The sequence below is a fragment of the Monodelphis domestica genome, chromosome 8, assembly GCF_027887165.1.
Source record: "Monodelphis domestica isolate mMonDom1 chromosome 8, mMonDom1.pri, whole genome shotgun sequence".
In the NCBI taxonomy this organism is placed as follows: Eukaryota; Metazoa; Chordata; class Mammalia; order Didelphimorphia; family Didelphidae; genus Monodelphis; species Monodelphis domestica.
Window position 1 is genome coordinate 239258226 of NC_077234.1, and position 26634 is coordinate 239284859.

The window sequence follows — 26634 nt, forward strand, 5'->3', positions numbered from 1 at the left end:
GTCATTCCATTGTTAACAGCTCAATTGTTAGGCAGTTTTTCCTTAAGCCAAAAGTAAATTTACCCCTCTTCTAACTCCACTCATTGTCAGAGTCTGTTAGGAAGCACATTGGGTATTGTGTTGAACTTAGAATCAGGAAGACCTGAGTTCAAATTTGCCCTCAAACATTTATTAACAGTGTGACCATAGGCAAGACTGTTAAACATCCTGCCTCCATTTCCTCATCTGTAATATGTGCCTAATAACAGTACCTACTTCCCAAGATTGTTATGAAGATCAAATGAGATAATATTTGTAAAGTACTTTGCAAACCTTAAAACACTGCATTAATGCCAGCTATTATTATTACACCTACTTTTGTCCTCAGGGCCAAACAGAAAAATCCTCCCATATGAAAGCTCTTCAAGTATTTGAAGACAGTTATCTTTCTTCCTCTCCTCTCCTCACCACTCAAATCAGGTATTCCTGATCTAAAAGCCATTCAGTCCAATGAGTTTTCCTTTTTTTAACCTTTTTTCTTATTTTTTTTACATCTGTAATATTTTCTTTTTCCCAATTATCAATGTGCTTTTCTATATTACTTGTTATAGTATCAGAAAGGACCAGATTTTTGACCAGAAAAAATAAAAGATAACAGATTGTTTTCTGTGAGTCATACATTATCTAGAAGAATCTGGCTTTCTGGGAATACTTAATTAAACTTTTTAAAAGATTCTCTAGATGCTTGGCAGTAACGTCAAAACACCCCAGTTTTCTCTTCCATTCACAGGGGTCTTTCAAATGAGATGAAGGATTTGATTTTTGTGTGGACCAGTTCAACTTTCCCTAGATTCTATAACAGCATGCGCTCGTGCTCTGTCTGGTTGGTTGGTTGTTGTCCTTGGTACTGGAAGAGAACCCAAATGACATCACTGCTGATGTCTTTTGACTCATCAATATCGGACTGAAGTGAGGCAGCCTTGTACAAAGTCATCAGCCTCACCCTCTCCTCTAGAGCCATCAAAGCCCAGTGGTCACGATGACTGGAGCTGTCTAGCAAATGCAATGAATTGTGACCACACTGTAAGGAGTGTGCTCCTATTCGAAAGAACTAAGTTGGGTTTATAGACCGAGTAAAAAAAGCTAAGCTCTTTGGTTGGAGTTATCACTTGGTTTTTCTCTTTTTTTCCTGTTCATGTGAGATATATAGTGTTTCATCAGGGCGAGCAACTCCCAGTGTGAAGTTGTTCATCATCATTATAGATTGGCAGCAATTGGTTGGCATAATGATTAGAGTGTTGGACTTAGAGCCATGAAACCTAGGTTCAAATCTTGTCTTTGCCGCTTCCCCAATCCCTCTTAATGCTACTGCTTTTGCTCTGAGATCATCTCCAGTTTATCTTGTAGATATCTTGTTGGGATGTAGTTTGTACGTTATCACCTCCTCCATTAGACTGTGAACTACTTGAGGTAAGGGATGATTTTTGCCTTTCTTCCTATCTCCAGCACTTGACAGTACCTGGAACATAGTAGGTGCATAAGAAATGCTTTTTAATTTTATGTGTTGACTCATTAGCTTTGTGATCTTAAGCCAGGCACAAAAACGGAATCTTGAGTGACTTTCTGGGACTGCATGCTATAGATGGTGGAGGGATTAGTTAAAAGAGTTGCTCAGGGTCACCCAGACAGTAAGTATCAGAGGTGGAATGTGAACCCAGACCTTCCTGATTGCAAAGTTAGCCTTTTATCTACTACTCCAAATATTTATGGAATTGATAGACGTAGCGCTGGGAGGCCACCAAGGAGAAGTCAAAGGTGCAATACTTTTTCATAATCAAGTCAGTACCTTTTTATTGAAGACTGCTTGTTAAATGCAGGGCATTATGGGGTGACAAAATGTAAAAGCGGTAGCCTTGAGTTAGGAGGAATTGAATATAAATCTGGCCTCAGATACTTCCTAGCTGTGTGACCTGGGCAAATCACTTAACCCTATTTGCCTAGTCCTTGCCCTTCTGGCTTAGAGTTGTTAATAATACAGAAAGTAAGGGAGGGGAGGGAGGGAGGGAAGGAGGGAGGAAAGGAGGAAAGGAGGAAGGAAGGGAGGGAGGAAAGGAGGAAGAGAGGGAGGGAGGAAAGGAGGGAGGGAAAAAGGAAGGGAAGAAGGGAGGAAAGGAGGAAGGGAGGGAGGGAAGAAAGGAGGGAAGGAGAGAAAGGAGGGAGGGAGGGAGGGAGGGAGGGAGGAAGGAAAAGACCTGACCCACGCCCTTTACTATCTAGGTGAAAAATCATCGATACAAAGCCAGAGAGATGGGCTTTGAATTGATAAGGAATGGGAAGAATGAGCCATGAGAAAGTATGTGAACACACATAGTATATAGTGATAATACCATACTGACAGTAGGAACAGAAGAGTAGAGGGTAACACGAAGAAAGTGATTGGAGCATATTGGGCAGAATCTTGAATGTGGGGCTATGTAGTTTGTGTTTTGTCCTCATGCAGTGGGGAGCAAACTGAAGGCTTCCTAGTAACATTATAAATGCAATGATTTGCAAGCCTATTTTGAGTTACTTTTAAACTTCTGTGCTTACTTTCTTTTTTTTTTTTAATTTTAATATTATTTTATTTGGTCGTTTTCATACATTATTCACTGGAAACAAAGATCGTTTTCTTTTCCTCCCCTCCCCCTCCCCCCCCCCCCCCCACCCCCCCCCCCCCCCCCCCCCCCCCCGCCTTTCCCTCTCCCATAGCCGACACATGATTCCACTGGTTATCACATGTGTTCTTGACTCGAACCCATTTCCCTGTTGTTGGAGTTTGCATTATAGTGTTCATTTAGAGTCTCTCCTCAGTCTTATCTCCTCCAACCCTGTAGTCAAGCAGTTGCTTTTCAGCGATGTTTTTATTCCCACAGTTTATCCTCAGCGTGTGGGTAGTATTTTTTTTTTTTTAGATCCCTGCAGATTGTTCAGGGATTGCATTGATACTAATGGAGAAGTCCATCACCTTCGATTGTACCACAATGTATCAGTCTTTTTAAAAAATCAATCAATTAATTCTTTTAGAATATTTTCCATGTTCCCAGAGCTGACAAGCAATTCCATTGGGTTGTACACTTGATACCTATTTCTAATTATTCATTTTTAAAGGCCCTAAATCCCAAATCCCATAATCCCCCAAACCCATATATACGTGTGATAAGTGATGCCATATATTTTGCTTGTGCATTTCTACCTCCAAAGTTCTTTCTCTCACTGTGGAGAGCATTCTTTTACGTAAGTCCTTCAGGAGTGTCCTGGCTTGTTGCATTTGTGCTTTACTTTTTAAAATGAATTGTTTTGAGCTTTTATTACAAATGTAAGTTTCTTGAAGACAGGGGCAATTTCATTCTTGTCTTTGTATCTCCAGCATCTAGCCTGGCACATAGGGTTTTTTAACCCTTACTTTCTGTCTTAAGTAACAACTCTGAGATCATTTCCATTTTATTCTGTATATATTTTGCTAGATCTTAGTTGTTTTCATGTTGTCTCCCCAATTAGTCTGTGAGTTTCTTGAGGTCAGGGACAGCTTATGCCTGTCTTTGTATCTCCAGCGCTTAGCACAGTGCTTGGCACATAGTAGGCACTGACGAAATACATGTGGACTCATTCGCTTTGTGGCCTTGGGCAAGTGGCTTAACTTTTCTGAGTCTCTGGCTTCTCTCTAGGACTGTTTGCTAAATCATAGATGGTAGTGGTCTGTGTTGGTGGGAGGAGTTTCCACAATAACAAAGTCACAGGTCCTTGATGTATTGATGTCCTTGGCATTTCTTAAGCTCTGAGTCTTGGGTGGAACTAGCAAGTTTCTATACTGGGACTGATTTCTTTCAGTGTATTTTTGAGTAGATCATCAGATGGTGAAGTGTTGTAGAGAAACCTTAAAGAGCATCTCCGATTTGGAAGTGATTGATTACTGTGCTGCTTGTTGATAGAAACAAAAGAGTTAGTTCTATCTAGTGGTTTAGGTAGCTCAGTGGATAGAGCACCAGACCTAGAATCAGGAAGATCTGAATTCAAATGTGACCTCAGACAGTAGCTATGTGACCCTGGGCAAGTCACTCCTCCCTGTTTGCCTCAGCTCCTCACCTTAAAATACCCTGGAGAAGGGAATGGAAACCCACTCCGATATCTTTGCCAAGAAAACTCCAAATGAGTCAGACACGACTGAAACAACTCAACAACAACAATGGTATAGTAGAAATAATATTAAGTCTAGAGTCTTGGGTTCAAGATCATGCCAGGTTTTGAGCAATGTGACCAAGAGCACTCTACTTCCCTCGTTAGGTCTCAGTTTCCCCATCTGAAATATGGGAAGGGTAAGCATTAGGGGCTCTGCCAGGATTCTTCTGTCCCTGGCATTCTCTCACTATCAGGAGAATTCCTTCAGTACACATTTCTGAGTGTCTAGTATATGCACACATAGCACTATGCCAGGTATTGGGGGAGATACAAAGATTAAGGCAGATGCTCTCACTGAGCTCACAGCCTTCTATGCCTTATAAACAAGTAACTGTGATACAAATGGGAACATGATGACTGTGTGAGATACACAAAGGAAGGAAAGAGAGTCATAACAGCTTATGTTCAGATGGCACTTTGTGGTTTACAAAGCACTCTTCCTTATAAGCTAATAATAGTCCTTCCTTCCTTCCTTCCTTCCTTCCTTCCTTCCTTCCTTCCTTCCTTCCTTCCTTCCTTCCTTCCTTCCTTCCTTCCTTCCTTCCTTCCTTCCTCCCTCCCTCTCTCTCTTCTTCCTTTCTTCCTTCCTTTCTTCCTTCCTTTCTTTCTTCCTTCCTTCCTTCCTTCCTTCCTTCCTTCCTTCCTTCCTTCCTTCCTTCCTTCCTTCCTTCCTTTCTTCCTTTCTTCCTTTCTTCCTTCCTTTCTTCCTTTCTTCCTTTCTTTCTTTCTTTCTTCTTCTTTTCTTTCTTTCTTTCTTTCTTTCTTTCTTTCTTTCTTTCTTTCTTTCTTTCTTTCTTTCTTTCTTTCTTTCTTTCTTTCTTTCTTCCTTCCTTCCTTCCTTCCTTCCCTTTCCTTCCTTCCTTCCTTCCTTCCTTCCTTCCTTCCTTCCTTCCTTCCTTCCTTCCTTCCTTCCTTCTTCTTCTTTCTTTCTTTCTTTCTTTCTTTCTTTCTTTCTTTCTTTCTCTTTCTTTCTTTCTTTCTTTCTTTCTTTCTTTCTTTCTTTCTTTCTTCTTCTTTCTTTCTTTCTTTCTTTCTTTCTTTCTTTCTTTCTTTCTTTCTTTCTTTCTTTCTTTCTCTTCCTTTCTGTTTCTTTTTCTCCTTTCTTTATTTTTTTAATGGACTGATGATTTAATTGCTATAGGGACCTCCAGTAAAGAAATTCTGTCTACTAATGCAGATTTTCATTTCTTTTAGTTTTAGACAGCCATCTAGGGGTAGAGAAGGGTTCAGGGACTTCTCCAGAATGACACAGCCAGTGTGTACGAGGGGCAGAACTCAAAGTCAGGTCTTTCTGACTGAAGCCATCTCTCTATGCACTATTGCAAGATACCTCAAATTATAAACCTTAAAATTTTAAACTTTTGTATTGTCTAAAGAAAGACCAAAGGTAGCATTATATATATATTTTAAACCCTTACCTTCTGTCTTGGAATCAATACTGTTTATTTGTTCTAAGGCAGAAGAGGGATAAAGGCTGGACAATGGAGACTGAGTGAGTTACCCAGGGTCACATGGCTAGGAAATATCTCAGACCTGATTTGAACCCAGGACCTCCTATCTCCAGGCTGGCTTTCCATTCACTGAACCACCTAGCTGCCCCCTTCATATCAGTTTTAAGACAAAAGAGTGGCGAGTGCTAGGCAATCAGGGTTCAGCGACTTACCCCAGGCTCACAGGATGAGGACGTGTCTGAGGCCAAATGTGAACCCAGCTCTTCCAAACTCCAAACCTGGAGCTCTATCCACGGTACTACCTAGCTAGCTCTAAAAACCGCATTTTTAGAGAATCCAGATTTCTTTTTTCTGAAAATCGGTGCCTGCTTTAATGAGGGGCCCAGCACACTGGCTGGGCGTGTGCACATCCTCTTCTTCCCGTCACACTCTCTTCGCCATATGGCTCTTATCTGCTTCCTCTCTCGTCCCTCCCTTTAGAGCACCGTGTTGGCTCCAGCCCCAAAACGTCCTCCATGGTTTTACTTTGTCTTGAGATGAGCTGAGATGTTCTAATAAAGGATAGCAGGAAGACTGAGCCTCTGCTGGGCTAGTGGGAGGAGAGCTCTGCCAGGGAGGGTGTGAGAGTGACCTCGGGGCTTCGTTTGCAGTTCCAGGCATTCTTGTGGCTCTTGCCTCCCTCCAGAAGGGAGTAACCGGCCATCTGAAAGCCAAATATGATTGATTGCTGACCACCCGCATTCTGCTCAGAGCGTCCAACGGAGGCTGCAGGGCTCTCAACAGTTAGAGTTTAAGGCACGGCAATTGGTGACATGAAATGAAATTACATTTTGTAGCGATCTCTCGGCATTCAGGGCCCTTCGGTTTGGCCCCAGTGTGCCTGTTGGACCTTATTTCACAGGACTCCCCTTCTGGAGTGGGCAGGGTTCCAGCTAAATGAAACTGAGCTCAACATTCCGTCCCCTACCCAGTGTGTGCCCAGGCAGGTGTCCCTCTGCTCCTTTCTGGTAACCCACATTTTATAGAAGAAAACACGGAGGCATCCTCTTATTGCCCATGTTCGAGCATCCAAGAGAAGATTTGTACCCGAGATCTCCCTGGCTCCAGGGTTAGCAGTTTCTAGTTTGCAGTCATATGGACTAGGAAGACCATATACAGTCTTTTTTAAAATGCTGCCTTTACACTTTCTTTTGAAAGTGTCAAAGGGGGCAGCTGGGCTGCACAGTAGATAAAACATCAGTTCTGGAGTTAGAAGGACATGGGTTCAAATCTGGCCTCAGATGTTTCCCAGTCGTAGAACCCTAGGCAAGTCACTTAACCCCAATTGTCCAGCCCTCGCTCCTGTCTTAAAATTGATACTAAGACAAAAGGTAAGAATTTTTATTTAAGTGTAGAAATTTGTTACTTGTAAAATCAACCCTTATCTTTTTATATGTTCTGGTCAGAATTTAGTTTCTCTGGGTCTTAGTTTCTTCAACGGTGAACTAAGGAAATAGGACTAGACTAAGGTAAACGCTAGGTCCGTGATCCTGTCAACTTCTACTCCTCCAAGGCTAAATTCAGCTTCTCCAGGAAGCTTCTCAGAGTCTCCCAACTCCCATTTTGCCTTATTCTTTGTCATAAGACCTTCAGAATTGTCCCAGATCATGTCTTTCCCAGTTGATCGTTGTACAATATTGCTATGACTGTGTACACTGTTCTTTCAGTTCTGCTTATTTCACACTGCATCAGTTCTTGCAGATCTTTCCAGTTTTTTTCTGAAATCATCCTATTTATCATTTCTTATAGCACAGTAGTATTCTATCACCGACATATATCCCAACTTGTTCATCCATTGCCCAATTGATGGACATCCTCTCATAGTTTCCAATTCTTTGCCACCACAAAAAGAGCTACTCTAAATATTTTTGTAAATATTTGCCCCCTTTTTTATGATCTCTTTGGGATACAGACCCAGTAGTGGTATTACAGAATCAAAGGACATGCATATGGACAACACTTTTAATTAATTAATTAAGAAATTTTTCCATGGTTATATGATTCATGTTCTCTCCCTCCTCTCTTTTCTCCTCCCTCCCAGAGCTAACAAGCAATTCCACTGGTTTATACATATATCATTCTTCAAAACCTATTTCTATATTATTCATTTTTCTAATAATCTTTTAAAACCAACCCCCCGATCATATGCCCATATAAACAAATGATAAATCATGTTTCTACTCCCACAATTTTTTTCTCTCAATGTGGATAGTGTTCTTTCTCATAAGTCCCTTGGGATTGTCCTGGATCATTGCATTGCTATTAGCAAATTCAATTGCTTTTGATCATTCCATAATGTTTCAGTTCCTGTGTACAATGTTCTCCTGGTTCTGCTCATTTCACTCTGCATCCATTCATGGAGGTCTTTCCAGTTCATATAGAAATCAAGCAGTTCATCATTCCTTATTAGCACAATAGTATTCCATCACCATTATGTACCACAATTTGTTCAGCCATTCCCTAATCGAGGGATATCCCCTTGTTTTCCATTTTTTTTTTGCCACCACAAAAAGCTCAGATATAAATATTTTTGTACAAACATTTTCTCATAGTATCTCTTTGGGGTACAAACCCAGTAGTGGTATAGTTGGATCAAAGGTCATACAGATTTTTAAAGCCATAATTCCAAATTTCCTTCCAGAATGTTTGGATCAATTCACAACTCCACCAGCAATGTATTAGTGTCCCCATTTTACCATATCCCCTCCAACATTTATTGTTTTCCTTTACTATCATATGGGCCAATCTTCTAGGTGTGAGGTTTGTCTAGATTTGCATTTGGACAGCACTCTTAAAGATTGAGATTGAGTGTTGATAATTGACAGAAATCTTCATGATGGTTGAATTCCATAATATTGATCATGACTCTTTCCATCCACTGAATCAGCATGCCTTTATTAAGCCCCTGTCAGGATCATGAAGTATTTTAGATGCCTGGGGTTCAAAGATAAAAAATAAAAATGAAATAGTCCCTGCTATCAAAATAGTAGTCCTAATTGGTTCATGATCAGTGGAGAATCTTCTGCCCTCCACAAAGGTGACAGCCTTCATGATAATTAATTATCGCTCAGTGCTTAGCATAGAATCTAGCATATGACTCATTTAATAAATGCTAGTTGACTTAACTTACAAAAATTGGTGAAGCAATAAGGTCCTGTTTCTTGAGAAGGGGAGTAGGTAGGAGGCCTATTTCTTTCTGTCTCCCCTCTTATAATTACCCTAGAACCTTTGGCCACTAACCCAACTACTGAGGGGTTGACATATTTATGATCCACCATTGTTTTAATAAATGACACACTTGTTTATTATAGCAGATTCTTGGAAGAAAATTGTAAATGTCTTCAGTGACCATAAAAGGTGACAGTCTAAAAAGTCCCTCATCCCTTTGTTGTTTTGGAAGTTAAGTGTGAATGAGGCCATAGTCATGGGAAATAGTTTTTCAAAGTCGTTTTCCTTCTTTCATCATCCATCCTTTCCTCTTCATCAAGTCATCCTCAAAGATACTGAGAGAGTTGGAGACGGGAGATTGTATAACTTTTACTCACTAGGGAGTGAACTCATATCATCCACTTGTCTTGCTGCTTGTGCAAAACAATTGATGCGATTGCAAGTATTCACTGAAATCTCTGCAGATTTGCTGTCCACACCTCCCATTTATGTAAGCAGTGAATTGGAAGCAGCCTTCTCCCACCATCACTTAATCCAGGAGTCCAGCACTCAGGACAGCAAACAAGCTATCTTGTGCGCACAGTGCCAACTAGTGGATGGACTAGAGAAGTACTAGCCCCGAATTCTTTCTTACCCTTCCAGGGAGGTGCACTTGCCATCTTTTTCTTTCTCTTCTGTCACTTAAAACTCAGTGTGGTTTTATCCTATGTCTTTCTTCTGCTTGCATACTTGTAGGAGCCCTTTAACCTCCTCCCTCGTTTTGCCCTCAGGAAAAACCTTCCCGTCTCCCTCTATTTTTTCAATCGTTTTTTCATTCCATATTCTACATTTCATTTGTAAGAAAAACAAAAACAGTAGAAATCAACACTGTAACCACAGCTAATAAACAGGGATTTTTAAAATCCGGCATTTCCATATACCTATCAAAAAGGCAAGGAAAACCCAGCAATCTGAAGCAAGATTAAGTACCAGAATTCACTACTGTGAGCATCTGAAGTCCACTAGTCATTTCCACAAATTAAAATTCTTTTCCTCAAGTGGAATATGGGGCCCCCGGGGGGGGTCAACATTTCTTTTATTGAAATTGTTGAGTTTTCAAATTACACAGACCTGTGTAAATGTCCTCCTCTTTCATTGAAACTTGATGGCATTTCAGTTACCATTTGAGTTGAGTAGGCATTGGTGGACTAGCCTGGGAACCTGACTATCATTATTCATTTGGGGTTTTTTGTAAAACCTTTTCCTTCTGTCTGAAAATCGATACTGTTACTGGTTCCAGGGCAGAAGTGTAGTAAAGGCAATTGGGGTTAAGGGACTTGCCCAGGGTGACATAGCTACGAAGGGTTCCAATTTGAACCCAGGACCTAATGTCTCCGGCTCTGATGCTGTCTCTGGAGCCAGCTAGCTGCCCTTTCAACCATGATTTACAATAACATTGTTTCTATGAAGAAATGTGTTTTGAATTCACTGCTACCAATTTATAAATGAACCTTGGGAGGACACTCCATTCGGGATTCAAAGGCTGCATTTATTAAGACAATTAAAACCTTCAAGCAAAGAATTGGGCTTCTGTTTTCGATTTGTTACTCTTCACAGTCGCCTGCCCTGGAGATTCTGGGTGCCTGAGGAAAATGAAGCATGGAGGAGAACATATACACATCTATACATGCACATGCATGTGTTCCCGTGTGCAGCACATACATGTGTGTACATTAGTGTTGCTCTTGAGTTCCTCAGCCATGTGCCTGCTCTTCCTGGGATTTTCTTGGGAAGAATACTGGAGTGGTTTGCTATTTTTCTTCTCCAGTGGATTCAGGCAAACAGAGGTTAACTGACTTGACTAAGGTCACACAGCTAGTTAATGTCTGAGGTCTGGTTGAAACTCAACTCGTCCTGACTCTAGGTTCAGCACTCCATCCATGGAGCCATCTAGCTGCCCCAATGGACATAAATATCTGTACAGATGTGTATGTATTTATATACAGTCCTTAGAACAAGGATTCATTACACACATGTAGCAAGCGCACATGTATGTGTATACATGTATAGCAAATTCCTGTGTCTATACATATATGTATTCACAACATACACACATGCATATATATACATATGTATTTGCTATGCATGTGTATAGCAAGCATTATTCTTAGGGCTGTGTATATATAGGTATGTGTAAACATATATACTTACACATATATGGATTTATTTACACTGATAAAAACCCTGGGAAGTAGTTGCTTTTATTAACTTCATTTTACAGATGAGGAAACTGAGGCAAACAATTGTGTGGGTATCTAAATTAGGACTTGAACTCAGGTCTCCTTGGCACCAGTTTCAACCCTTTTAGCACAGAATTGTATCATTCTTTACTGGTACAAAATTAATAAATAGTTCAGTTCATACTGAGAAACATGTTTCCAGAACAGGAAATCTCCGTATTTTCTTAGGAATATAAAATATATGACTTCTCCCGTGCCCCATTTCTTCTCGTTTTCCCTTGACAGACTCAACTGAAGGGGGGCAGCCACTGTTGTGGCACTGCCCTTTTGCAAAACAACAAAATGAGCACATGGAAAAAATATTGTAAATATCAATGAAAAAGCCATAGTGGTATGGATGTAAATACTGTCTCTGTAATTATCTGTACTATATGTGTAACTAGGGGGCACTGATGGAAAGAAAGAGGGCTTTATTGAAAATTAAAGGAGTCCCAGATTTGCTATGAAAATAAGAAAAAAGTAGCCCGAGCTTCCAAATGTTAGCAGAGCAGAGCAATCTTCTCATCAGAAGCTCTAGTCGAGCTTTCTCTAAGATAAATGGCTTTTAGAGAAGCTGGTGGGAACTCTAGTACCTGGACGTTTTTTCTATTAAATAAAACAAATAGGTCAAAGTGTTTTTCTAACAGGTGACAATGTACCACTGTCTCATTTTAACCAGATGAAAATTGCTCTATGGTGCCTGGCTTTAAACATTATTTCTGCCTCCCAACCAATTAGTTTGGGTTTGTGCATATGATTCATAGTTACATCTTTTGCACCTTTGAATAAATATCTTTACCACCATCAGCCCCAAATGTAAACATTTTTGCCAGGATTAAACTTTTTAAAAAAAGATATTTCATGATAGTCACTTTGTCTAATCCCAGAGTATTCCTTCTATTTTTCCTTGAGAGATATCGGTTCCTGGACCCTGGATTTACTTAGCATTGAGATCTGCCAATCTTTCCTCCATATATTAATGGGATTTCTATACATGACCTAGTTGATAGCACCAGTCTTGATAGTTTTCTGTCCAAGAGATATTGGCCAGACATACACAAGCCTGGAACTGAGCAAAGTTAGATCCTTTGATCCATCCAACATTTCTATTTAGTGACTCCTGCTATATAGTAAGATTTCATTCAGTTAAACAAATATCTGTTGGCTGTATCTAAGGCACTAAGCCAAGTCTTGTGGGCAGTACAAAGCTGCATTAACTTTGTCCCTTTCCCTAAGATGATTATAATCGTCACTGTTGTTCAGTCCTTTTCAGTCGTGTCCAACTTTGAATGACCCCTCTTGGGGTTTTCTTGGTAAAGACAGCGGAGTGGTTTTGCCATTTCCTTCTCCAGCTCCTTTTACAGATCAGGAAACTGAGGCAAACTGGTAAATGACTTGCCCAGGGTCCTAGTAAGTGTCCAAGGCTGGATTTGAACTCGGGAAGATGAGTTTTTCCAATGCCCCGGAAGGCATCCATCCACTGTGCCAGCTAGCTGCCCAATCAGAATGGCAGGATGTGAGATAATAAACTTTGGAAAACAGTGCATCAGAGCTACATTCTATTTTAGAGGGGTTTTTATGGTGAAGATATTGTCCCCTTGAAATCCACCTGACAACTCCACAGTCTCCAAGTTAGTGAGGTTGGGTTTTTATGCATGGGGAGACGTGGTTTGGGGAAATGGGGAGAGAGAAAGCTGAACATCATTCCATTCTGATCCATTTCCATGAAGCTCCATTTTGACTAAATCATCATAATTCCTACCCAGACAGTCAGTACAGAATGATAATGGTCTTATTTATTGTTTTATATGCATCACCAGTCTATGCAGTGCTTTACGGCTTGCTATAAATCGGGAGGGATTATCACAGCTGTTGCTTATTTTAACAGGTCACAATACAGTAGTTTATGCCAGATGGTTTGGAGGATTTTGAGAGAGAAATTATATAAAGACAGCCATATAGGTACTAGTTGGAATAGTAGCTTTCTTCAATTAATTTACATTTGTTTTCCTATTAAATCTATATGTATAAACACTTCCCTACTTAGGAAGCTGTGGTCCCTTTTATAACAGTCATCTCTTTATTAGATCTCAGGCTCTTCTTCCCTTCTTCTCTCCCTCTGTCTATTTGACTTCCTGCCTCCCTGTCTTCTGTGTCACTGTCCGGTCAGTCTGTCTCCCTCCCTCCCTTTTGTGTCTACTCCCTCCATAGCACCCACAGCAGGGGTCAGTGATGGAAGGGGGGGGGGTCATCCTTTCCTATCAAATAAGCCCCAAGGGCCAGGTTTTTATTTTGCAAATTCAGCTATTTGAGTGAAGATCACAAAACAGAAAAGGTGAATATAGAATGAGGGAATCTGGGGTGAGATTCTAGGACCGAAGACCCAAGTCATGGATTTCATCAATAGGCTTTGCTTTTAATAAATTCAAATGATCTGTCTTCCATTTGTAAACAAATGGGGGCTGTGACAGCTTAAGACACCACAATGAAAATTGAATGCAAGTACTTTTGAGCACTTGCACTCATCAGTGGTTCTTTAAAATAAGGGCTTGGTATAATGTAATAAAAAGGAAGAAAGTATAGTCTAAATTTCAATTTCCCCCACATTTAGGAGTACAGAGTTTATGGATAAAATAGTCAAGTGTCAATTACCACATCAGTTATTCTTGACCTTTTTTTCTCTGGTCCTATCTACATTCTTAAGAAATTGTTGAGGAAGCCCCACCAAGAGTTTTGTTCCTGTAGGTTGTTGAGTCTATCAATATTTGGTGTTTGTTATTGTCCACTCAGCTCAATCATATCCAACTGGTGACCCCACTTGGGGTTTTCTTGGCAAAAGTTTTGGAGTATTTTGCCATTTCTTTCTCCAGCTTATTTGACAGATGAGGAAACTGAGGCAAACAGGGATAAGTGACTTTCCCAGGGTCACACAGCTAGGCAACATCTGAGACCACCTAGATGCCTCTGTGAAATAGCTTATTCCCTAGCAACACTAGATAAAAGGAGTGTAATATTCTACTTTATTAGTACTTTCCTGTACATGACTACTACATACCTGAATTTCTACCAATAAAGGTTATAAAGATACAGGGGCAGGATATGGGGAGACACAAGCCTTTCTTATAAGGATATAAGCATATAAATATAAAATGACATCAGTTGATATATATCAACACTGAGAAGTTAAAAGTAGAGTATGAAAGATATTATGCAGGAAATGTATAATCTGAAAAGGAGACGGGCCAACATCGTAAAAATGGTAACAGAGCATCAGCTTGGAAGTCCAAAGACCTAACTTTAAATCCTTCTGGAATTTGCTGCCTGGGTGACCTGAGGCAAATCACCTTCCTGGTGCCTTGGTTTTCTCATCTGTAAAATCAGAATTCCTAAGATTATTTTTTGGGGGGATGTCTGTACAACAAAAGGGTGTTCTTTTGTTTTGATTTTTATCTGCATTTGAGATTTCATCAATAGAGGAAGTTTGCTTCATGGATACTTCTTTCACCAAGATATATTGGTGCAGTAGATAGAGTGCTGAGCCTAGAGTCAGGAAGACTTCCCTTCCTGAATTCAAGTCTGGTCTCAAACACTTTTTTCCTTCTCCTTTTTGTTTTTATTAATAGCATTTATTTCCAGGTATCTCAGCTGCTCCTCCTCTCCTCACACCGTAGAAGGCATCATCTGGCAAAGAGATATGTCTATATAGATTATGGCTTTTGTGTTACTATTTTTCAGTTCCTTCTCTGGAAGCAAACATTCACAAGTTATTTTTCAAATATTAAATCTGTAGCTGTATATTATATTCTTTAATTCTACTCATTCTGCTTTTCACCTTCTCATATAGTTCCTTCCAAGTTTTAAAAATATTATCCAGATATCCAAATATTATTTCTTACTTCACAGTAATATTACATCACAATCATATTCCACAATTTTTTTAGTCATTCCTCAATTGATGGACATCCCTTCGATTTCTAGTTCTTTGCCACCACAAAAAGAACTGCTATAAATATTTTGGAACATATAGGTTCTTTTCCTTTTCCCCTGATCTCCTTGGGGAACAGACATTGCAGGATCTAAGGGTACATAGTTTTACAACTCTCTGGATATAATTCAAAATAGTTAAGTTCATGGTTCCAACAGTGCATTAAAGTCCCCATTTTCCCACATCTAGCCTCAGATATTTACTAGCTGTGTGACCTTGGAAAAATCACTTAACCTCATTCGCCTCAGTTTCCTCATCTGTAAAATGAACCAGAGAAGGAAATGACAAATGAATCCAGTATCCTTGTCACTTAAGACTCAGACACAGTTGAAATGAGTGAATAACAACAAAGAATTTCAGAGAGGAGCCTTGAGGGGAGGAAGAGAGACATGGTCACAATAGGTGGTCTTTGAGGTCCCTTTCAGCTTCCCAGCTCTGATCTCTAGTCATGTAGCAAGAGTGGCAGATGAGAGACGAGCAAAACTAGATGTGTTACCAACGTACCACGAGTCGGAGGACCCACATGGATGTCATTGCGGTGCTGGAAGAGCATCATCATCATTCTTGTGGATGGACGAGGTCACCTGTGAAGCCTTCAGAGTTTTTGTCTCTTAATCTGCTTTCTGGGCTTCTGTCTGACAAAGGGACAGTACAGACTGAGCGTAACAGAGCTTAGATCCTCGGGGGTATGGTGAGTGTTGGCTGTTAGGAAACCCATCTTGGCAGGAGTTGCCGTAGTTTCACTAATCTTGACCTCACTGTTTAAATTAGGATTTGAGAGATTTTAACTTATTTTGGTGGGCAGACAGCCATGAAAAGAAACATAATGGGAAAGACTAGACGCTAATGCTTGAATTCCTCAGGTAGGTGTTTTAACTGGAAAATGTAAATTAGTTGAAATAAATTAATTAGTGGGGAACGTGTAGGATTGTACTTTATTTTGTATAAAGGTCTTCTCCTCATTTGTCTTTTTGAGGGTGTTTTGTTTCATTTTGTTTTTACAAAAGAATCAAGAAAGACCTTTCCCTGTGGTTTTGTTCATAATTTTAAAAAAACATCTTGTGATGTTCAACAGATAACATTGCTTTCTAATTTTGTTGTACCACCATCCTCTTTTTTTTCTTGATGCCATCTATGTGACACAGTCTAGCATCTATCCTAGCCTCTATAATCCAAAGACACAGACTGAAATTGAGTCAAGAAGCAGAATTAATAAAGTTATCTCCATAAATCATCATTTTGGGATCCATTTACTCTTTGGAGGTACAAAAGAATCATTTAGCTCACTAACGCATGTCTGGAGTATCAAAATGTATAAACAAGCCCCAATTTTTTGGTCACAAGCATTATTTAATAGAGGTGGCAATGTGGTGCAATGAATAAAATACCAGACCTTGATTCAGGAAGACTCGAGTTCAAATCTTACCTCAAATACTTCCTAGCTATGTAACCCTGGGTAAATCACTTAACCCTTACAGCCTCCATTTCCCCATCTGTAAATGATATGGAGAAGGAAATAGCAAACTACTCCAGTATCTTTGTCAAGAAGATCCCAGATGGGGTCACAAATAATCAGATAGGACTAAAAATGACTAACAACCCACCCCCAAATTACTCCACAACTTTAAAAAAACCATTGTTGATGTCTTGTTTTTCACATCACCTAAATGTCTTTGTGTCCCTTCCTGTCCCCTCTCCCAGAAAACCATTTCATAGAATGAAAAAATAAAAAGAGAAAATAAGAAGGAAAATAGGCAGAAATAAATCCGTACATTGAAATTTTGAATATATATATATTGTTCCACATCTATGGTACCCCTCATCACCTTTGCAAAGGCATAGAAAGATGTGTCTCGTGTCTCTTCTTTGGGGCCATATTTGTTGGGGTTTTTTGTAATTTTACAACACTTTATTTTCAGTTGTTTTGTGGTGATGGCTCTTTCCATTCATACTATTTTTTAACCCATACCTTCTGACTTAGAATTAATATTAAATATCCAAGGCAGAAGAGTGGTAAGTGCTGGCAATGAGGGTCAAATGTCTTGCCCAGGGTCACACAGGCAAAGAAGCAGCCAGATTGAAACTGAGGAACCCCCCCCCCATCTCTAGTCCTGGCTCTATCCATTGATTCACCTACCTGCCCCCATTTATAATCTTCTAATCATTGTATTATTTTCTTGACTTTGGTTACTTTGAGCAACATCTTTTTTTTTCCTTTGAAATTTTCTCTCTTTTTGAAAATTTTTTTAACTTTTTCGTTGAAAGTTCTCTGGGATTGTTATTTGTTAGCACATCAGCATCATTTCAGAAGTGATCTGAATTCCAATCCTGTCTCCTATACTTATTGTTCTCAAGTAATTTAATCTCTTTGATCCTTAGGGTTTTTTTCATTTGTAAATGTATACTATAAAATCTGTAATAATGATGTGGAATTCAAAGTCTCTCCTCTGTTTCATATGGACCAGATTCATCTTGGGGGTGATTTTTATACACCTCTTTGCCTTCTTTTGCTCTAAGCCAGGTTCTTCCCTAAGAATATCAGTATCTAGTTCATGTCCCTACCAAGAATCTCCCCTAGGAGTGTCCAAATTTGGCTCATGTCTGCTAAGGCACCTGGGCTAACAAAACATCACATCTAAGACAGGTTTTATTTAACCTTATAGAAATCACAAAAGACTGATGCCCAAACCCATAAATAGTCCTGAAAACTTTCTCCCTTAGTGGGTCAAATTTCCTCCAGGGACCTATGTCACCCCCTAGACTCTTAAACATTAGAGTGCTATATAAGTTTCTGTTATTATTATTATTATTATTACTGATGATATCTCATTGAAAGGTGAATGTAAGAGCTTCAGAAAAAAACACAGATTTCAGATTTCCTAATTTTCTAGGCTACCATCATGGAAATCAAGAATTCAAAGAAAGGTACTTAAACTTTAGAGAGCATTTAACTATATATAGGCTAAGCCCAAAATCATTCCCAAAAGTTCAGTCCAAAACATTTTCTTGGACCCCACTGGCATTCAGCCAAACATAAATTTAACAAAATAATAAAAAATAAAAATTGAGAGTTTGACTCAGAGCAACAGGAAGTTTCTTTCCTCAAGATGGTAGAAGTAGATGTTGCAAAACCAAATGACACAGGTGTATGGAATAAAAAATTTAGAAGCTAAAACACACTAGCAGGATCTAGATTTTTCCCTAGCTAAATTGGTGCTTTTCTGCAAAGGTATAGATGCTTTATGTTTCACCATTCTACAGCTCAGATGGAAGAAATACAAATTTCCCTTTAGTTTTAAACTTTTTTTAAACACTTTATTTCCTATATCTAGTGTCAACTATAAAGTATCATTAATATATTTACATATGTCTTTATGCACAAATATATATGTGTATATTTATCCTCATGTATAAAAATACATAACACATATTAACTAGTGTTAAAATTATTGGCATTTAAATAGCCAACTGATAGATTTGAAAATGTATTCATTTGAATATTGTAAATGAATAGATCAAAAATGCCCAGGCAAATTTGGCGAGAAGTATAGGCTTGGATTGTGGAAGAAATGTGTTAGAAATTTAGATTATGTTTCATTTATTATACTGAATGAGAAAATTCCTATCACTGACATCCAACTCTAGATTAAGTCCCAAATACATACAAAATTTTCATTCTGTTTCAAATGAGGAAAGGGAATTTTTCTCAGCTTTTCTTTCTTATGCTTGGCAAGAAAAATAAATTCTAATATTTTAAGATGATAAAAATAAATGCTAATAAGATATTAGATTTGATATACTTTGAGATCTTGCCTGACTCCTTAGCCTTTAGTTCTTTTAAAAATAGGGGACAGATGGGGGCAGCTAGGTGGCTTAGTGGTTTGAGAACCAGACCCAGAGATGGGAGGTTCAAATGAGGTCTCAGATACTTCCTAGCTATGTGATCCTGGAGAAGTCACTTAACTCTCATTGCCTAGCCCTTACCTAGTTCTTACCACTCTTTTGCCTTGGAACCAATACCTAGTATTGGTTTTAAGATAGAAGGTAAAGGGTGTTTGTTGTTGTTGTTTATTTAAATAAGGGGCAGCTAAGTGGCACAATGAATAGTGTTAGACCTGGAGACAAATATCACCTGGAGTTAGATGAATCTCACCTGGAGTTAGAAAGACTAATCTTCCTGGTTCAAATTTGATCTCCAACACTGTGTGACCCTGGGAAAGTCATTTAACCCTGTTTGCCTGGCACAATTTCCTCAACTGTCAAATGAGCTGGAGAAGGAAATGGCAAACCATTCCAGTATCTTTGCCAAGAAAATCCCAAATGGAGTCCCAAAGAGTCAGACACATCTGACAAATGACTGAACAACTCAAATCTTTTAAAAATACAAAATATGCCAACTCATTCCTTCAGACAACGCTGGGATATGCGATCTGTAGCATCATCCAAAGTTCTTCCTGGTCAGAAATTGTTAGGTCTCTGTTGGCAACACCCATGCTTCGGGCTTCCTTGGGTCCTTGCTCTCTGCTCTAGGAAGGGAAGATGCTGATGGATTTTCAGATAAACTAGTCTGGGCTCCTGGCTCTGCGCACAGCACAATGCCCTAACCCAATGAAAATCTGCCTTTTTTCTTGGAAGCTCTTAGGGAGTCGCCCTGTAAGCACTTCAGATCCTACACCAGGCTAGGGGAGGGGATGGCCAGAAGGGAGTCAGTTCCTCATAAGTCCCCCGTGGCAGGACCCATTCTGTCTTCCTTCAGGGCTGGCTCTGCAGGTTCTATCATCACACCAGTCTATCAACTAGGAGGAGGTCAGATGGTTGGCTAGCATCATTGCTGGAGAAGGCAGTCATTTGTTCCAAATCTTTCTTGCTGAATATTTCTTAGGTAGCCTGTGAGACTGGGACATTAAATAGCCACGCCTGGTGAATGGGACAAAGCTTACTCCTTGGGAAGATTGGGCTGCTCTACAAAGTAGGCTAAGGGAACGCCAAGGATGCTGGACCAAAAGAGAGAGATGCTGAGGCTCGCTTACCAGTGCTCTTTATCCTTTCCCTGTTTTTCCAGCGAAGGTCAGGAAATGCACTCCCATTATCAGACCACTGATAGGGTGGTGGGGTCTCGAGGACTAGAGGCCACTTAGCCATTCACATTCTATTTTAATGTGGTTCAGGCAATAATAATGAGGAGTATTGTCCAGCCATGCGGCAAGCCTGGGGATCAGATACCTCTGGAATAGGGTGTTGTGGAGTCATTTGGGTCCTCTCTGATGATCCCATATCAAGTTTTCTTGGCAAAGACATTGTACCATTTCCTTCTCCAGCTCATTTCCAGTTGAGGAAACTGAGGCAAACAGAGTGAAGTGACTTTCCCAGAATCAGACAGTTAGTGTCTAAGATCTGATTTGAACCTACTCCTGACTCCAAGCCCAGCATTCTATCCATTGTGCCACTTGCTAGTATACTTTCAGATAAAGAATCTCCCTGAATATATTGTTTCTACATAGTGATTTGCATGTTTCCTGTATTAACCTATGAGTTCTATCAGAGCACAGACTAGGGTTTTGGGGGGGGTTTTTTGCCTTTTCTTTTTTTTTAAACCCTTACCTTCCATCTTAGAATCAATACTGTATATTGGTTCAAAGGCAGAAGAATGGTAAGGGGAAGGCACATCTGACAAATGACTGAACAACTCAAATCTTTTAAAAATACAAAATATGCCAACTCATTCCTTCAGACAAACCTGGGATATGCGATCTGTAGCATCATCCAAAATTCTTCTGTGTCTGATGCCAGATTTGAACCTAGGACCTCCCATCTTTAGGTCTGGCTCTCAGTCCACTGAGCTACCCAGCTACCCCCTTTTTTTTGCCCTTATTTGTGATTAGCACAGGGCCTGACACATATTAGATACTTAATAAAATACTTAATAAATGCAGATTGATTTTATTTTACTTGATTCAGTCAATGCCGGTCAGTGCCTTCTCTGCAATTGATAGTTTTAGAGAGTTGCTCAGATCACTGAAAAATTAAGTGACTTTGCCAGGATCATACAGCTAGCTTGTGTCCAAGGGTAGGACATGTTTCTAAATCTTCCTGGTTTCAAAGTCACTAATACCTATTACTGCTCAAATGTACATTGAGTATGTTGTGGGAAGGAGGATGTAGTGTAAGTGCCTGAAAAGCTTTTAAAACTATAGGATTTAGAGGCACCTAGGTGATACAGTGGATAGAATTCCAGGCTTGGAGATGGGAAATCTCGGGTTCAAATGTGATCTCCAAAGCTTCATAGTTGTATGACTCTGGATAAGTCACTTAACCCAGTTTACTTAGCCCTTGCCCTTGTCTTAGAGTTAGTAACTAAGGCTGAAAGTAAACGTTAAAAAAACAAAACAACTCTAGAACTTAGAAAGCAATAGTGTGGGAATCCATCAGTGTGTAATAAATATCTGTTTCTTTGGGATTGTACTGTTTGGAAAAGAGAGCGGTCAGGAATAAAAGATTGTTCTGGTGTGTTTCATGTGACCACTTTCTTTTTTTATATAGACTTTGTTTCTTTTATCTATATTCAACATAAAAACGATTATAACATCTTAATTCTAGAAGTATAAGTTTTGTGTTTGTTGCCTAAAAAGTCTGAAAATCAGAGATGAAGGTCAGGAATATTCCAACGTAGATCATTCATTGGTTGCACACAAAAAAGAAAAATGTGACAGTCTGCTGAGCTAAGGATGGGGTTTGTAAGAATAAAGAGTTGAGACCGGGTGAGCTTAGGTAATTGGCTTAAAGACATTATAGCAATGTTCCAGAAATTGTGTTAGGGTTTGGTTATAATGCCTTAATGCTAACGTTATGAATTGGCATCATGTAGGGTAATGTGATGTGGGAGTTGCCGCTATATTTTTAGTAATTTGAGAACCATATCAATTGGCACTGTACCAAAACCCCACACTTAAAATAGAATTATTGTCACTCTATAATTTAGAGGGAATCAGAAAGTGGTGGGCAGGGAGGGAACTAGGAAAGCAATCAGAGGCAAATGTAATTCAACTAGATTCCATAGTTCATCATGCCACAGATATATACGCTATGTGGTAATCTGTAAATGACACTACCTCTTCTCCCTCCACAACAAGAGGAAGAAAGAAAAAGATTTTTACTTTGGTTATTGTAAAGAAGGTGGGTTTTTTCCTAATAAACTTCCTTATTTATAAACCATTCAAAGTTTCTCTGTAGTGCATCTACCCAATGTATAAGTCTCTTAATTACTCCATGAGATATGTAACCTGTCCAAGTAAGTCAGTAAACCTTAATAAGAATCAACCAACAAGCATTTATTAAGCAACTACTGTATGCCAAGGGGCTGAGGATACATAAATAGAAGTTACACTGTCCCTCCCCCCTGGGGTCTTATATTTTACTAGGATACAAGATGTTGATAAATAAATGCAGTAAATATGTAAAACATAAACACTGATGAGGAGGAGGACACTAATTACTTGGGAAGACCTCCTGAAAGAGGCAGTTCTTGAATTTTGAAGACCCTAAGGGCTTCTCTTAATTCTGTCACTAACTTACCATATAACTTTGCAAGTCATTTAATTTTTGAGTGTCTTAAGGATTTTCTTTGACCCTTTTGGATGTTGGTAGATTCTCTGTTTATACAACTCATCTCATATATGGAAGTCTGTCCATTTGCAAAACCCTGTCCTTTTGGGAAAAATTGATAATTGGAAAATGGGTATGTAAAGTCAGTCTTTGCTCAAGCATGCTTTGAAGATTAGCTGGAATAGTACTTTGCATAGAATATTATACATTTACATACATATGTATTATATATATATGAGACAAATTCTTAGTTATCTCTAATTCAAAAGGTATTTTGACTGGATTCTTCTTTCCTTCCTTCCTTCCTTCCTCCATCCCTCCTCCTCCTCCTCCTCCTCTTCCTCCTCCTCCTCCTCCTCCTTCTTTCTTCTTTCTTCTTCTTCTTCTTCTTCTTCTTCTTCTTCTTCTTCTTCCTCTTCCTCTTCCTCTTCCTCTTCCTCTTCCTCTTCCTCTTCCTCTTCCTCTTCTTCTTCTTCTTCTTCTTCTTCTTCTTCTTCTTCTTCTTCTTCTTCTTCTTCTTCTTCTTCTTCTTCTTCTTCTTCTTCTTCTTCTTCTTCTTCTTCTTCTTCTTCTTCTTCTTCTTCTTCTTCCTCTTCTTCTTCCTCTTCTTCTTCTTCTTCCTCTTCTTCTTCTTCTTCTTCTTCCTCTCTCTCTCTCTCAGCTGGGTGGTAGTACTATTGTTGCTTCTCCCTATGGAGAGGCTGAGCCTTAGAGGCCACTTGCATTTGGAACTAAAGACCTGCAGTATGATCAAAGCTAATAAGGTGTCCACATAAGCCCTGTACCAGTATAACAAGCCCCTAGAAGCAGAGGACCACCAGGCTGCCTAAGGAGAGGCAAACCGCCCAAGTTGGGAAAGTTTCTGTTCCAATCAATGTTTTGTAGAGAAAGCTAGTGAGCTTTACTTAAGCTTTACTTCTAGCCTAGGCAAGATAGGAAACCCTAGTCTCACAAACTTGTGTGAATATGTATTTTATATATATATGTATATATATATATATATACATATATATATATATATATAAGTATTCACATATGTATATACATAGTTTTAACTATATAAATAGAGTTTTTATATATTGTTTTTAAACTGTTGTTTCCTATTATGTCTCCCCTCCCATTCTCAGAGAGCCAGCCTTTTTAATAAAGAATAAAAAACAGGAAGAAAAAATACAGCAAAACCAACACATCAAAAAAAGAAGTCTAGCATTATATGCAGTAATCAATAATCAAGGCTTCCTACCTTTGCAAAGAAATGAGAGAAGGTTCCTTTTTATGTCTTCTTGGGGTCAATCCTAGTAATTGTTATTTCTCAATGTTCAGTTTCATTTATTTTGTTGTATTGGCGATGATTGTTGTTGTCCATTTGCATGGTTGTGGTCTTTGTGGATAATGTTTCCAGGTAGTTTGCTTCATTTCATATCAGCTTATGTAAATGTTCTCATATTTCCCTACATTCCCTACATCCCTGATTTCTTACAATCTAGCCATATCCATTTCATTCATGTACCTCAGATTGTTAGCCATTCCTAGGGGATGAGTGGTTGCTTTGCTTTAGTTCTTTGCTACTACTGAAAAAGTGCTGCTGTTGTACATATTTTGTGATCTATGAGACCTGCCTTTTATCATTGACTTCTTTGAGATATAGACTGGAATCTCTGGGTCAAAGGGCAGAGGCATTTTAATGACCAGATTCCATTTTAAATGACTCTAATTTACTCTATTTGGTTCTCCAGTCTCAGTCAGAGTTAATTTGGTGTTCATACACAGGATGCAATGAATGCACATGTATGCAACAAAGATACACATTCATATGCAATTGCAGGTATGAATTATGCTCATCTGGCTCTCATTTTATACTAGTAACCAGTAAATTTCTGCAAGACATTGTGTATGTTACTGTTTTAAAGTCTTTGTTGTTTGTAGCATTTGATGGGTGGAACACATAAGCATTTAGAGATCAATCAGCAGTATACAGAAATTCACAGGGGCCCCCTATGCATAATATATATGATACAAATGCACATGCCTTGCCAGGGATGTAGATGCTGCAGCTGCTGCTATACTAGATTGTTTCTGACTCTTCTGCTGAGAGAGAGAGAGAGAGAGAGAGAGAGAGAGAGAGAGAGAGAGAGAGAGAGAGAGAGAGAGAGGGAGAGAGAGAGAGAGAGAGAGAGGGAGGGAGAGGAAGAGAGAGAGAGAGAGAGAGAGAGAGAGAGAGAGAGGGGGGGGGGGGAGAGAGAGGGGGAGAGAGGGAAAGAGAGGATACAAAGCTAAGTAGCTGCCATCCATTAGATCACTGGGGCTCTCTTAAGATGCCATTTACCACTGACTTTCACACCAGGGATGGGTAACTCTGAGAACAAGCTGCAGGGCTATCCGAGAAGAAAATACAGAGGTATGAGAAATGAAGATGGAGATGTGTGTATGTTGTTGGAAGGGCAGGAGAGTGGGGTGGGGGAGCTTGGTGACAATCAGCCTGCCTTAACACATAGGCCCCGCTTTGTGGCTGGCCTTTTGCTATGATGCTGCTGCTGCTACTGCTGCTGCTGCTGGCACCGCCACTGCTGTTGCTGCTGCTGCGTCCACCGCCACTATTGCCACCACCGCTACTATTGCCACCACCGCTGCTGAGTTTGTGGCTGGAGTCAGGTTGCTGCAACTCACTGCAGCAGAGTCAGGGGTGAGATTATTTTTAGCAGGTTCTTTTTCAGCCTTGCTCAAGCTGGAGATCTTCAGGGAACAGAGGAAGTGTTTGTGGAGTGGCAACACTTTGCTCACAAGCAGGGCTCCTTGCACCAGTCCTGCCTGCTGGCCAAGAGATTTTGCTGCAGCATCCCGCCGGCCAGTTAGGAAAGGGATGTAAATCAATGAGGCAGTGAGAGAGAGAGAGAGAGAGAGCGCGCGGGAGCTTACCTACCAAGGCAAGGCTCTCAAAGCCTGGATATTATGGCAGTGCTTTGTCCGTTCCGAATCTCTAAGGCTTATTCTCTAGAGGTTTGTCTTTGCAGTGGTGGTTTCATTGGGGGGTTCCTGGTAGAGGGGTGCCTGATTTTCCAGTGATCCCTTGGATGTCCTGACCAGGGAGGTACCCGTTTCTTGAGCCCAGTAGCTGCAGCTGGAGCCTTTGTGAGGCACATAGTATCTCTCCCGACTTGTAGGCGCCCTCCTTCCCAGGCAGCCTCCATTCACAATTCTCTCTGTGACTGGGAAGTTAGAGTTAGTCAGGCTTTGATGATGGGCTCGTTCTAGCCTCAAAAATGTAGAATGCAGTTTCAATCCAAGACTACAGAAAGCCACCAGAGAGGGCCCTGTCTTTTCTGAGGAAAGGGGAAGAAGGCAGAATGGGAAAGAGGTTGTCGCTCTCTGCCTGTTACTGCTGCTCCCAGCCTGGAGACTGCATACCTGCCTGACATCTGCATTTCCCTGGAGGTTGCTCCGGAAAAGTACCGTACGCGGTGAGGTCGCAATCCTTGGGCTTTTTGCCAGGCAGAGCGATCCCTGAAGTGCGGGGTGCGGGGTGGGGGGGGGGGATAGGGAGGGGGGCAAAGGAGAAGGAAGCTGCTGGAAGGGGCAGGGGAATGCACTTCAAAGCCTGATGTCCTATACACCAGTGACCTAGGTGGGTAAGGATGGGCTCGTGTCGGGGGCGGATCTCCCGGCGCCCCCCACCCCGCCCCCGCCCCCGGCCCCAGCCCTCCGTGACCAGGTTCACTGGCCATTGCAGGGGTGAGAGTGAGAGTAAGGAGCAGCTTCGGCTTTTCGAGCAAGTAATTGGGGAACAAAAATCAGCAGTGACGTCATTTTTAACTGATTCCTCACACCGTACGTGGTGGGAGAACTTGGGGGGGGGGGAGCTGCAACCACACGGAGAGATAGATCCTCAGCACAGGCTGGAGCGGAGAGCCCCCCAATGGTAATTCAGCTGGCAGCGGCT

At 40.3% G+C, this 26634-nt stretch overlaps 1 protein-coding gene across 4 annotated transcripts in view; it reads left to right on the forward strand.

The window, feature by feature from the left end:
- NHS (NHS actin remodeling regulator) overlaps positions 1 to 26634 on the forward strand; it is a 440898-nt gene that overhangs the window by 323851 nt on the left and 90413 nt on the right. Inside the window, exon 1 of one of the 4 annotated variants that reach the window (XM_056808656.1) lies at positions 24994 to 26155. The exons of the other annotated variants lie outside the window; for them this stretch is intronic. The gene's annotated coding sequence lies outside the window, so the exon portion shown is untranslated. Of the gene's footprint in view, positions 1 to 24993; positions 26156 to 26634 lie in introns of those variants that run through there. 4 annotated transcript variants of the gene reach the window in all.